Source organism: Arachis hypogaea, chromosome 14 (assembly GCF_003086295.3).
Source record: "Arachis hypogaea cultivar Tifrunner chromosome 14, arahy.Tifrunner.gnm2.J5K5, whole genome shotgun sequence".
Taxonomy (NCBI): Eukaryota; Viridiplantae; Streptophyta; class Magnoliopsida; order Fabales; family Fabaceae; genus Arachis; species Arachis hypogaea.
In genome coordinates this window covers 114,810,972-114,821,000 of record NC_092049.1, presented here as the reverse complement: position 1 = coordinate 114,821,000, position 10,029 = coordinate 114,810,972, and the positions used below count along the sequence as shown (strand labels likewise).

The 10,029-nt window shown below is 39.1% G+C and overlaps 1 non-coding gene across 1 annotated transcript; it reads right to left on the bottom strand.

Annotated features, from left to right (window-relative positions):
* Nucleotides 1–1,941: 1,941 nt before the first annotated feature.
* On the bottom strand, nucleotides 1,942–2,049 carry LOC112746026 (small nucleolar RNA R71). Its single transcript, XR_003173926.1, has one exon. It is a non-coding gene; the product is annotated as a small nucleolar RNA R71 (small nucleolar RNA).
* Nucleotides 2,050–10,029: the final 7,980 nt, after the last annotated feature.

Below are 10,029 nucleotides of genomic sequence, written 5' to 3'. Positions count from 1 at the left end.
ATAAATAAATAAATAAAAATACAAAAAAAATTAGAAAATCATAAAAATCAAAAATATTTTTTGTTTGAGTCTTGAGTCACATTATAAGTTTGGTGTCACTTGCATATGCATCTTGCATTTTTTCAAAAATATCATGCATTCATAGTGTTCTTCATGATCTTCAAGTTGTTCTTGGTAAGTCTTCTTGTTTGATCTTGATGATTTTCTGTTTTGTGTCTTTTCATGTTTATCATATGCATTCTTGAATTCTTAGTGCCTAAGCATTAAAGAATTCTAAGTTTGGTGTCTTGCATGTTTTCTTTGCATTAAAAATTTTTCAAAAATATGTTCTTGATGTTTATCATGACATTCAAAATGTTCTTGGTGTTCATCTTGACATTCATAGCATTCTTGCATGCATTCATTGTTTTGATCTAAAAATTTCATGCATTGCATCATTTTTCTTGTTTTTCTCTTGCATCATAAAAATTCAAAAATAAAAAAAAATATCTTTCCCTTTTTTCTCTCATCAAATTCGAAAATTGAGTTGACTTTTTCAAAAAAATTTTAAAAATCAAAGTTGTTTCTTATGAGTCAAATCAAATTTTCAATTTGAAAATCTTATCTTTTTCAAAAATCAAATCTTTTTCAAATTTCTTAGTTATTTTCAAAAATTTCAAAAATATTTTTCAAAAATCTTTTTCTTATTTTTAATCAAATTTTCGAAAATAACATAAACAATTAATGTTTTGATTCAAAAATTTGAAGTTTGTTACTTGCTTGTTAAGAAAGATTCAAACTTTAAGTTCTAGAATCATATCTTGTGATTTCTTGTGAATCAAGTCATTAATTGTGATTTTAAAAATCAAATCTTTTTCAAAACTAATTTCAATCATATCTTTTCAAAAATATCTTCTTATCTTATCTTTTTCAAAAATTTGATTTCAAAATATCTTCTCTAACTTCCTAACTTCTTATCTTCTTAAAAATTTGTTTCAACTAACTAACTAACTTTTTGTTTGTTTCTTAACTTTTTCAAAACTACCTAACTAACTCTCTCTCTCTAATTTTCGAAAATATCTTCCCTCTTTTTCAAAATTTCTTTTTAATTAACTAATTATTTTATTTTTTATTTTTGATTTCAAAAATTTTCGAAAATTACTAACATTTTTCAAAAACCATTTTCGAAAATCACTAACTCTTTTTCAAAATAATTTTCGAAAATTATCCCTCCCCCATCTCATTCTATTTATTCATTCATATCCTAACATCTCATCTCACCTCTCTTCCATCCTCATAGTTGTGTTTCTTCCATTATATTACATTCTTTGTCTCCCCCTCTTCTTCCACTCACACAGAAATCCCTATACTGTGGTATAAAGGATCTCCATTATTATTATTATTTTTCTGTGCCTTCTTCTTTGTCATATGAGCAGGAGCAAGGATAAGAACATTCTCGTGGAAGCAGATCCAGAACCTGAAAGGACTCTGAAGAGAAAATTAAGAGAAGCTAAAATACAACAATCCAGAGATAACCTTTCAGAAATTTTCGAACAGGAAAAGGAGATGGCAGCCGAAAATAATAATAATGTAAGGAAGATGCTTGGTGACTTTACTGCACCTAATTCCAATTTACATGGAAGAAGCATCTCCATTCCTGCCATTGGAGCAAACAACTTTGAGCTGAAACCTCAATTAGTTTCTCTGATGCAGCAGAACTGCAAGTTTCATGGACTTCCATCTGAAGATCCTTTTCAGTTCTTAACTGAATTCTTGCAGATATGTGATACTGTTAAGACTAATGGAGTAGATCCTGAAGTCTACAGGCTCATGCTTTTCCCTTTTGCTGTAAGAGACAGAGCTAGATTATGGTTGGACTCTCAACCAAAAGACAGCCTGAACTCTTGGGATAAGCTGGTCACGGCTTTCTTAGCCAAGTACTTTCCTCCTCAAAAGCTGAGCAAGCTTAGAGCTGATGTTCAAACCTTCAGACAGAAAGAAGGTGAATCCCTCTATGAAGCTTAGGAAAGATACAAACAGTTGACCAAAAAGTGTCCTTCTGACATGCTTTCAGAATGGACCATCCTAGATATATTCTATGATGGTTTATCTGAGCTATCAAAGATGTCACTGGACACTTCTGCAGGTGGATCCATTCACCTAAAGAAAACGCCTGCAGAAGCTCAAGAACTCATTGACATGGTTGCTAATAACCAGTTCATGTACACTTCTGAAAGGAATCCTGTGAGTAATGGGACGCCTATGAAGAAGGGAGTTCTTGAAGTTGATACTCTGAATGCCATATTGGCTCAGAATAAAATATTGACTCAGCAAGTCAATATGATTTCTCAGAGTCTGCATGGAATGCAAGCTGCATCCAACAGTACTCAAGAGGCTTCTTCTGAAGAAGAAGCTTATGATCCTGAGAACCCTGCAATAGCAGAGGTAAATTACTTAGGTGAACCTTATGGAAACACCTATAACTCAACATGGAGAAATCATCCAAATTTCTCATGGAAGGATCAAAAGCCCCAACAAGGCTTTAATAATGGTGGAAGAAATAGGTTTAACAATAATAAACCTTTTCCATCATCAACTCAGCAACAGACAGAGAACTCTGAACAAAATGCTTCTAATTTAGCAAATCTAGTCTCTGATCTATCTAAAGCCACTGTAAGTTTCATGAATGAAACAAGGTCTTCCATTAGAAATCTGGAAGCACAAGTGGGCCAGCTGAGTAAAAGGATCACTGAAATCCCTCCTAGTACTCTCCCAAGCAATACAGAAGAGAACCCAAAAGGAGAGTGCAAGGCCATTGACATAAGTGCCATGGCCGAACCTGTGAGGAGAGGAGAGGACGTGAATCCCAAGGAGGAAGACCTCCTGGGACGTCCAGTGACCAATAAGGAGCTTCCCTCTGAGGAACCAAAGGACTCTGAGGCTCGTCTAGAGACCATAGAGATTCCATTGAACCTCCTTATGCCCTTCATGAGCTCTGATGAGTATTCCTCTTCTGAAGAGAATGAGGATGTTACTGAAGAGTAAACTGCCAAGTTTCTTGGTGCAATCATGAAGCTGAATGCCAAATTATTTGGCATTGACACTTGGGAAGTTGAACCTCCCTTGTTCATCAATGAACTAAGTGATCTGGATCAACTGACATTGCCTCAGAAGAGACAGGATCCTGGAAAGTTCATAATACCCTGCACCATAGGCACCATGATCTTTAAGGCTCTGTGTGACCTTGGTTCAGGAATAAACCTCATGCCCCTCTCTGTAATAGAGAAACTGGGAATCTATGGGGTGCAAGCTGCTAAAATCTCATTAGAGATGGGAGACAGCTCAAGAAAACAGGCATATGGACAAGTAGAGGACGTTTTAGTAAAGGTTGAGGGCCTTTACATCCCTGCTGATTTCATAGTCCTGGATACTGGAAAGGAAGAGGATGAATCCATCATCCTAGGAAGACCTTTCCTGGCCACAGCAAGAGCTGTGATTGATGTTGACAGAGGTGAAATAGTCCTTCAATGGAATGAGAACTCCCTTGTATTCAAAACTCAAGGATCTCCCTCTGCAACCATGGAGAGGAAGCTTGAAAAGCTTCTCCCAAAGCAGAGTCAACCAGAGCCCCCACAGTCAAACTCTAAGTTTGGTGTTGGGAGGCCACAACTAAACTCTAAGTTTGGTGTTGAACTCCCATATCCAAACTCTAAGTTTGGTGTTAGAGAGTCTCAACAAAGCTCTGCACATCTGTGAGGCTCCATGAGAGCCCACTGTCAAGCTATTGACATTAAAGAAGCGCTTGTTGGGAGGCAACCCAATGTTTATTTATCTAACTCTATTATTTTTGTTTTTCATATTTTCTTAGGTTCATGATCATGTGGAGTCACAAAATAAATATAAAAATTGAAAATGGAATCAAAAACAGCAGAAGAAAAATCACACCCTGGAGGAGCATCTGTCTGGCGTTCAGCGCCAGAACAGAGCATGGTTCTGGCGCTGAACGCCCAAAATGGGCAGCTTCTGGGTGCTGAACGCCAGAACAGGCATGGTTCTGGCGTTCAACGCCAGAAATGGCACACTGATGGGCGTTGAACGCCCAAAATGGCCACCAACCTGGCGCTGAACGCCCAGAGTTGGGTACAAAGGCATTTTTACATGCCTAATGGTGCAGGGATGTAAATGCCTTGACACCTCAGGATCTGTGGACCCCACAGGATCATCTCAGGATCTGTGGACCCCACAGGATCCCCACCTACCTCCACTCACTTCTTCTCACCACTCTCTTTCACACAACCCCATAAACACTCTTCCCTAAAAACCCCTCACCAATCACCTCAATCTCTCTTCCCCACTAAACCTTCACCACTCACATCCACCCACTCTTCCCAATAAACCTACCTCATAAACTCCACCTACCTTCAAAATTCAAAACCAATTTCCCACCCAAACCCACCCATATGGCCGAACCTTAACCCCCCCTCCCTTCCCTATATAAAGACCTCCATTCTTCATCAAATTCACACAACACACCCCTCTACACTCCTCTTGGCCGAAACCACATCTCCCTCTCCCTCTCCATATTTCTTCTTCTTCTATTCTTTTGTTTATTGCTCGAGGGCGAGCAATATTCTAAGTTTGGTGTGGTAAAAGCATAGCTTTTTTGTTTTTCCATTACCATTGATGGCATCTAAGACCAGAGAATCCTCTAGAAGAGGGAAAGGGAAGACAAAAGCTCCCACATCCGAGTCATGGGAGATGGAAAGGTTCATCTCCAAAGCCCATCAAGACCACTTCTATGATGTTGTGGCCAAGAAAAAGGTGATCCCTGAGGTCCCTTTTAAACTCAAAAGAAATGAGTATCCGGAGATCCGACATGAAATTCAAAGAAGAGGTTGGGAAGTTCTAACAAATCCCATCCAACAAGTCGGCATCCTAATGGTTCAAGAGTTCTATGCCAATGCATGGATCACCAAGAACCATGATCAAAGTAAGAACCCGGATCCAAAGAACTATGTTACAATGGTTCGGGGGAAATACTTAGATTTTAGTCCGGAGAATGTGAGGTTGGCGTTCAACTTGCCATACATGGAAGAAAACGCACGCCCCTACACAAGGAGAGTCAACTTTGATCAAAGGTTGGACCAAGTCCTTATGGACATATGTGTAGAAGGAGCTCAATGGAAGATTGACTCCAAAGGCAAGCCGGTTCAACTAAGAAGATTGGACCTCAAGCCTATTGCTAGAGGATGGTTGGAGTTTATTCAATGCTCAATCATTCCCACTAGCAACCGGTCTGAAGTTACTATAGACCGGGCCATCATGATCCATAGCATCATGATTGGAGAAGAGGTGGAAGTTCATGAGATTATACCTCAAGAACTCTACAAGGTGGCTGACAAGTCCTCCACCATGGCAAGGTTAGCCTTTCCTCACCTCATTTGCCACCTATGCAATTCAGCTGGGATTGACATAGAGGGAGATATCCTCATTAAAGAGGAAAAGCCCATCACTAAGAAAAAGATGGAGCAAGCAAGAGAGCCCAGTCATGGAGCTCAAGAGGCGCAAGAAGCTCATCACCATGAGATTCCGGAAATGCCTCAAATGCACTTTCCTCCACAAGACTATTGGGAGCACATCAACACCTCCCTAGAAGAATTGAGTTCCAATATGGGACAACTAAGGGTGGAACATCAAGAGCACTCCATCATGCTTCATGAAATAAGAGAAGATCAAAAAGCAATGAGGGAGGAGCAACAAAGACAAGGAAGAGACATAGAAGAGATCAAGGACATCATTGGTTCCTCAAGAAGGAAACGCCACCATCACTAAGGTGGATTCATTCCTTGTTCTTGCTTTCTCTGTTTTTCGTTTTCTATGTTATGTGCTTATCTATGTTTATGCCTTCATTACATGATCATTAATAGTTAGTAACTTTGTCTTAAAGTTATGAATGTCCTATGAATCCATCACCTCTCTTAAATGAAAAATGTTTTAATTCAAAAGAACAAGAAGTACATGAGTTTTGAATTTATCCTTGAACTTAGCTTAATTATATTGATGTGGTGACAATGCTTCCTGTTTTCTGAATGTATGCTTGAACAGTGCATATGTCTTTTGAAGTTGTTGTTTAAGAATGTTAAATATGTTGGCTCTTGAAAGAATGATGACTAGGAGACATGTTATTTGATAATCTGAAAAATCATAAAAATGATTCTTGAAGCAAGAAAAAGCAGCAAAGAACAAAGCTTGCAGAAAAAAAAAGAATAGAAAAAAAAAATAGAAAGAAAAAGAAAAAGCAAGCAGAAAAAGCCAATAACCCTTAAAACCAAAAGGCAAGGGCAAATAAAAAGGATCCCAAGGCTTTGAGCATCAGTGGATAGGAGGGCCTAAAGGAATAAAATCCTGGTCTAAGCGGCTAAACCAAGCTGTCCCTAACCATGTGCTTGTGGCGTGTAGGTGTCAAGTGAAAACTTGAGACTGAGCGGTTAAAGTCAAGGTTCAAAGCAAAAGAAGAGTGTGCTTAAGAACCCTGGACACCTCTAATTGGGGACTTTAGCAAAGCTGAGTCACAATCTGAAAAGGTTCACCCAATTATGTGTCTGTGGCATTTATGTATCTGGTGGTAACACTGGAAAACAAAGTGCTTAGGGCCACGGCCAAGACTCATAAAGAAGCTGTGTTCAAGAATCATCATACTGAACTAGGAGAATCAATAACACTATCTGAACTCTGAGTTCCTATAGATGCCAATCATTCTGAACCTCAATGGATAAAGTGAGATGCCAAAACTATTCCAGAGGCAAAAAGCTATAAGTCCCGCTCATTTGATTGAAGCTATGTTTCATTGATAGTTTGGAATTTATAGTATATTCTCTTCTTTTTATCCTATTTGATTTTCAGTTGCTTGGGGACAAGCAACAATTTAAGTTTGGTGTTGTGATGAGCGGATAATTTATACGCTTTTTGGCATTGTTTTTAGTATGTTTTTAGTAGGATCTAGTTACTTTTAGGGATGTTTTCATTAGTTTTTATGTTAAATTCACATTTCTGGACTTTACTATGAGTTTGTGTGTTTTTCTGTGATTTCAGGTATTTTCTGGCTGAAATTGAGGGACTTGAGCAGAAATCAGATTCAGAGGTTGAAAAAGGACTGCTGATGCTGTTGGATTCTGACCTCCCTGCACTCAAAGTGAATTTTCTGGAGCTACAGAACTCGAAATGGCGCGCTTCCAATTGCGTTGGAAAGTAGACATCCAGGGCTTTCCAGCAATATATAATAGTATATACTTTGGCCAATAATTGATGACGTAAATTGGCGTTCAATGCCAGCCTTCTGCCCAAATCTGGCGTCCAGCGCCAGAAAAGGATCCAAAACCAGAGTTGAACGCCCAAACTGGCACAGAAACTGGCGTTCAACTCCACAAATGGCCTCTGCACGTGCTACACTTAAGCTCAGCCCAAACACACACCAAGTGGGCCCAGGAAGTGGATTTATGCATCAATTACTCACTCATGTAAACCCTAGTGACTAGTTTATTATAAATAGGACCTCTTACTATTGTATTAGGCGTCTTTTGACCATCTTTGGTCTCAGTTTTAATCCATTATTCATCTTAGGAGACTATTGATCACGTTTTAGGGGGCTGGCCATCTCGGCCATGCCTGGACCTTCACTTATGTATTTTCAACGGTAGAGTTTCTACACTCCATAGATTAAGGTGTGGAGCTCTGCTGTTCCTCAAAGATTAATGCAAAGTACTACTGTTTTCTATTCAGTTCTTCTTATTTCGCTTCTAAGATATCCATTCGCACCCAAGAACGTGATGAAGGTGATGATTATGTGTGACGCTCATCACCATTCTCCCATATGAACGCGTGCCTGACAAACACTTCTGTTTTACATGAATTAAGCTAGAATGAGTATCTCTTAGATCTCCTAATCGGAATCTTCGTGGCGTAAGCTAGAATGATGGCGGCATTCAAGAGAATCCGGAAGGTCTAAACCTTGTCTGTGGTATTCTGAGTAGGATTCAATGATTGAATGATTGTGACGAGCTTCAAACTCGCGAGTGCTGGGCGTTAGTGGCAGACGCAAAAGGAGGGTGAATCCTATTCCAGCATGATCGAGAATCGACAGATGAATAGCCGTGCCGTGACAGGGTGCGTGAGCATATTATTCACTGAGAGGAGGGGATGTAGCCACTGACAACGGTGATGCCCTTGCATAAAGCCAGCCATGGAAAGGAGTAAGACTGATTGGATGAAGATAGCAGGAAAGCAGAGGTTCAGAGGAACGAAAAGCATCTCCATTCGCTTATCTGAAATTCCTACCAATGATTTACATAAGTATCTCTATCCCTATTTTATTATATAATATTCGAAAACACCATTATCACTTTATATCTGCCTGACTGAGATTTACAAGGTGACCATAGCTTGCTTCATACCAACAATCTCCGTGGGATTCGACCCTTACTCACGTAAGGTATTACTTGGACGACCCAGTGCACTTGCTGGTTAGTTGTATCGAAGTTGTGACAATTATGAATTAAGATCAAAGCACCAAGCTTTGGAGCCATTACCAGGGATTGTTCGAGCCTGGACATCACAATTTCGTGCACCATACCCTATCACAGTAAGCTTCACCCTATAGTCGTGAAGCAAAGGCGATAAAGCATCACGACAGTTCTAAAGCTCTATATAATAGTATATAATCAAGAAACAGTATAACTAGAAACCCGATGAAAGGAATAAAGGATCCAAGACTCATAGAATAGAGATACAATGCGCGAAACGTTCACACACGATAACTAAACCCGTTGGCACAAAAAGTACAAAACATAGTATATAAAATCTTTTAGATAGCATAATTAAAGTAAACAATATATATATATATATACACAAAAGAGAATTAGTCATAGTTTGCAGAGTTTAGGCCGACCAGCTCAAACTAAAATACAACAGAGATTTAAATGTTAAAACAACAACATCCTATCTTTCAAAGTTTTCAGAAATAAAGCCTCTAAGACAAAAAAATACAATAATCCAAGAGTGAGAAAACACCACATAAAAATAAATGAAATATAAAAGATAAAAGCGATCCTCCGCTCTGTCACCATCCCCCAAACTCACCGAAGTTGGTTGCGACTTGCATTTGAAAAACAACAACAATATATGGTATGAGAACCAGCGGTTCTCAGTATGGTAACAGTGCCTAATAGATAAGATATAAGGTTCCGGAAAGCCAGAGACAATCATATAACTTCACATCGATATAGGTATTCAAGCTTAAAGAAATATATATATAAATTTAACCATAAACAGGGTAATCTAACTTAAGGAATTTCTAACAAATGCTAGTCAACGCTGTCCCACAGCCTTCACCAATCTATCCTCCATGCGATCCACTCGCTATCGCTTACCGAGTCTCCTCAATCCTAGTAGAAGACACAGGTAATGCAAACAAGTAAAGTACAAGTAATATACATATACAGCAAGTAAAATAGATAGCAAGTAGGCATGTGATTCATTTAGGCATAACGGAAGTTAAACAAAGCAAACAAGCATGTAGAAGATGCATATGATGAATGCTTGTCCTATTGGCTGTGATATCACATTTTTTGTTCAAAGTTGCCAACCCAACACATCTTTTTGGATGTAGCCTTTCTACCACGCCAGGGATATAGTGCCCTGCACACTATCAATCCAGGGATATAGTGCCCGGCACACTATCATGCGCATCCCAAGGATATAATGCCCTGCACTCTCTTGCAGCAGAGAAGGTTATGTGAGTAGGATACTACCTCAGCCCTCACATATGAACATAAGCGAGATTAACCACCGTCCTTACGCCGGTGCCACAACCTCGACAAGTGGGATTCACCACTGTCCTTGCCCGAGACGCATATCGACTTACCAGAATAATATATCATCATAATTTATCATTCAGATATCACTTTCAATATCCAACAATTCCACCATTCCTTTCCAAGTTCCAAACTTATCAAAGCCATCATCAGTTCTCCATTTCTCAAATTCACCGTCAAT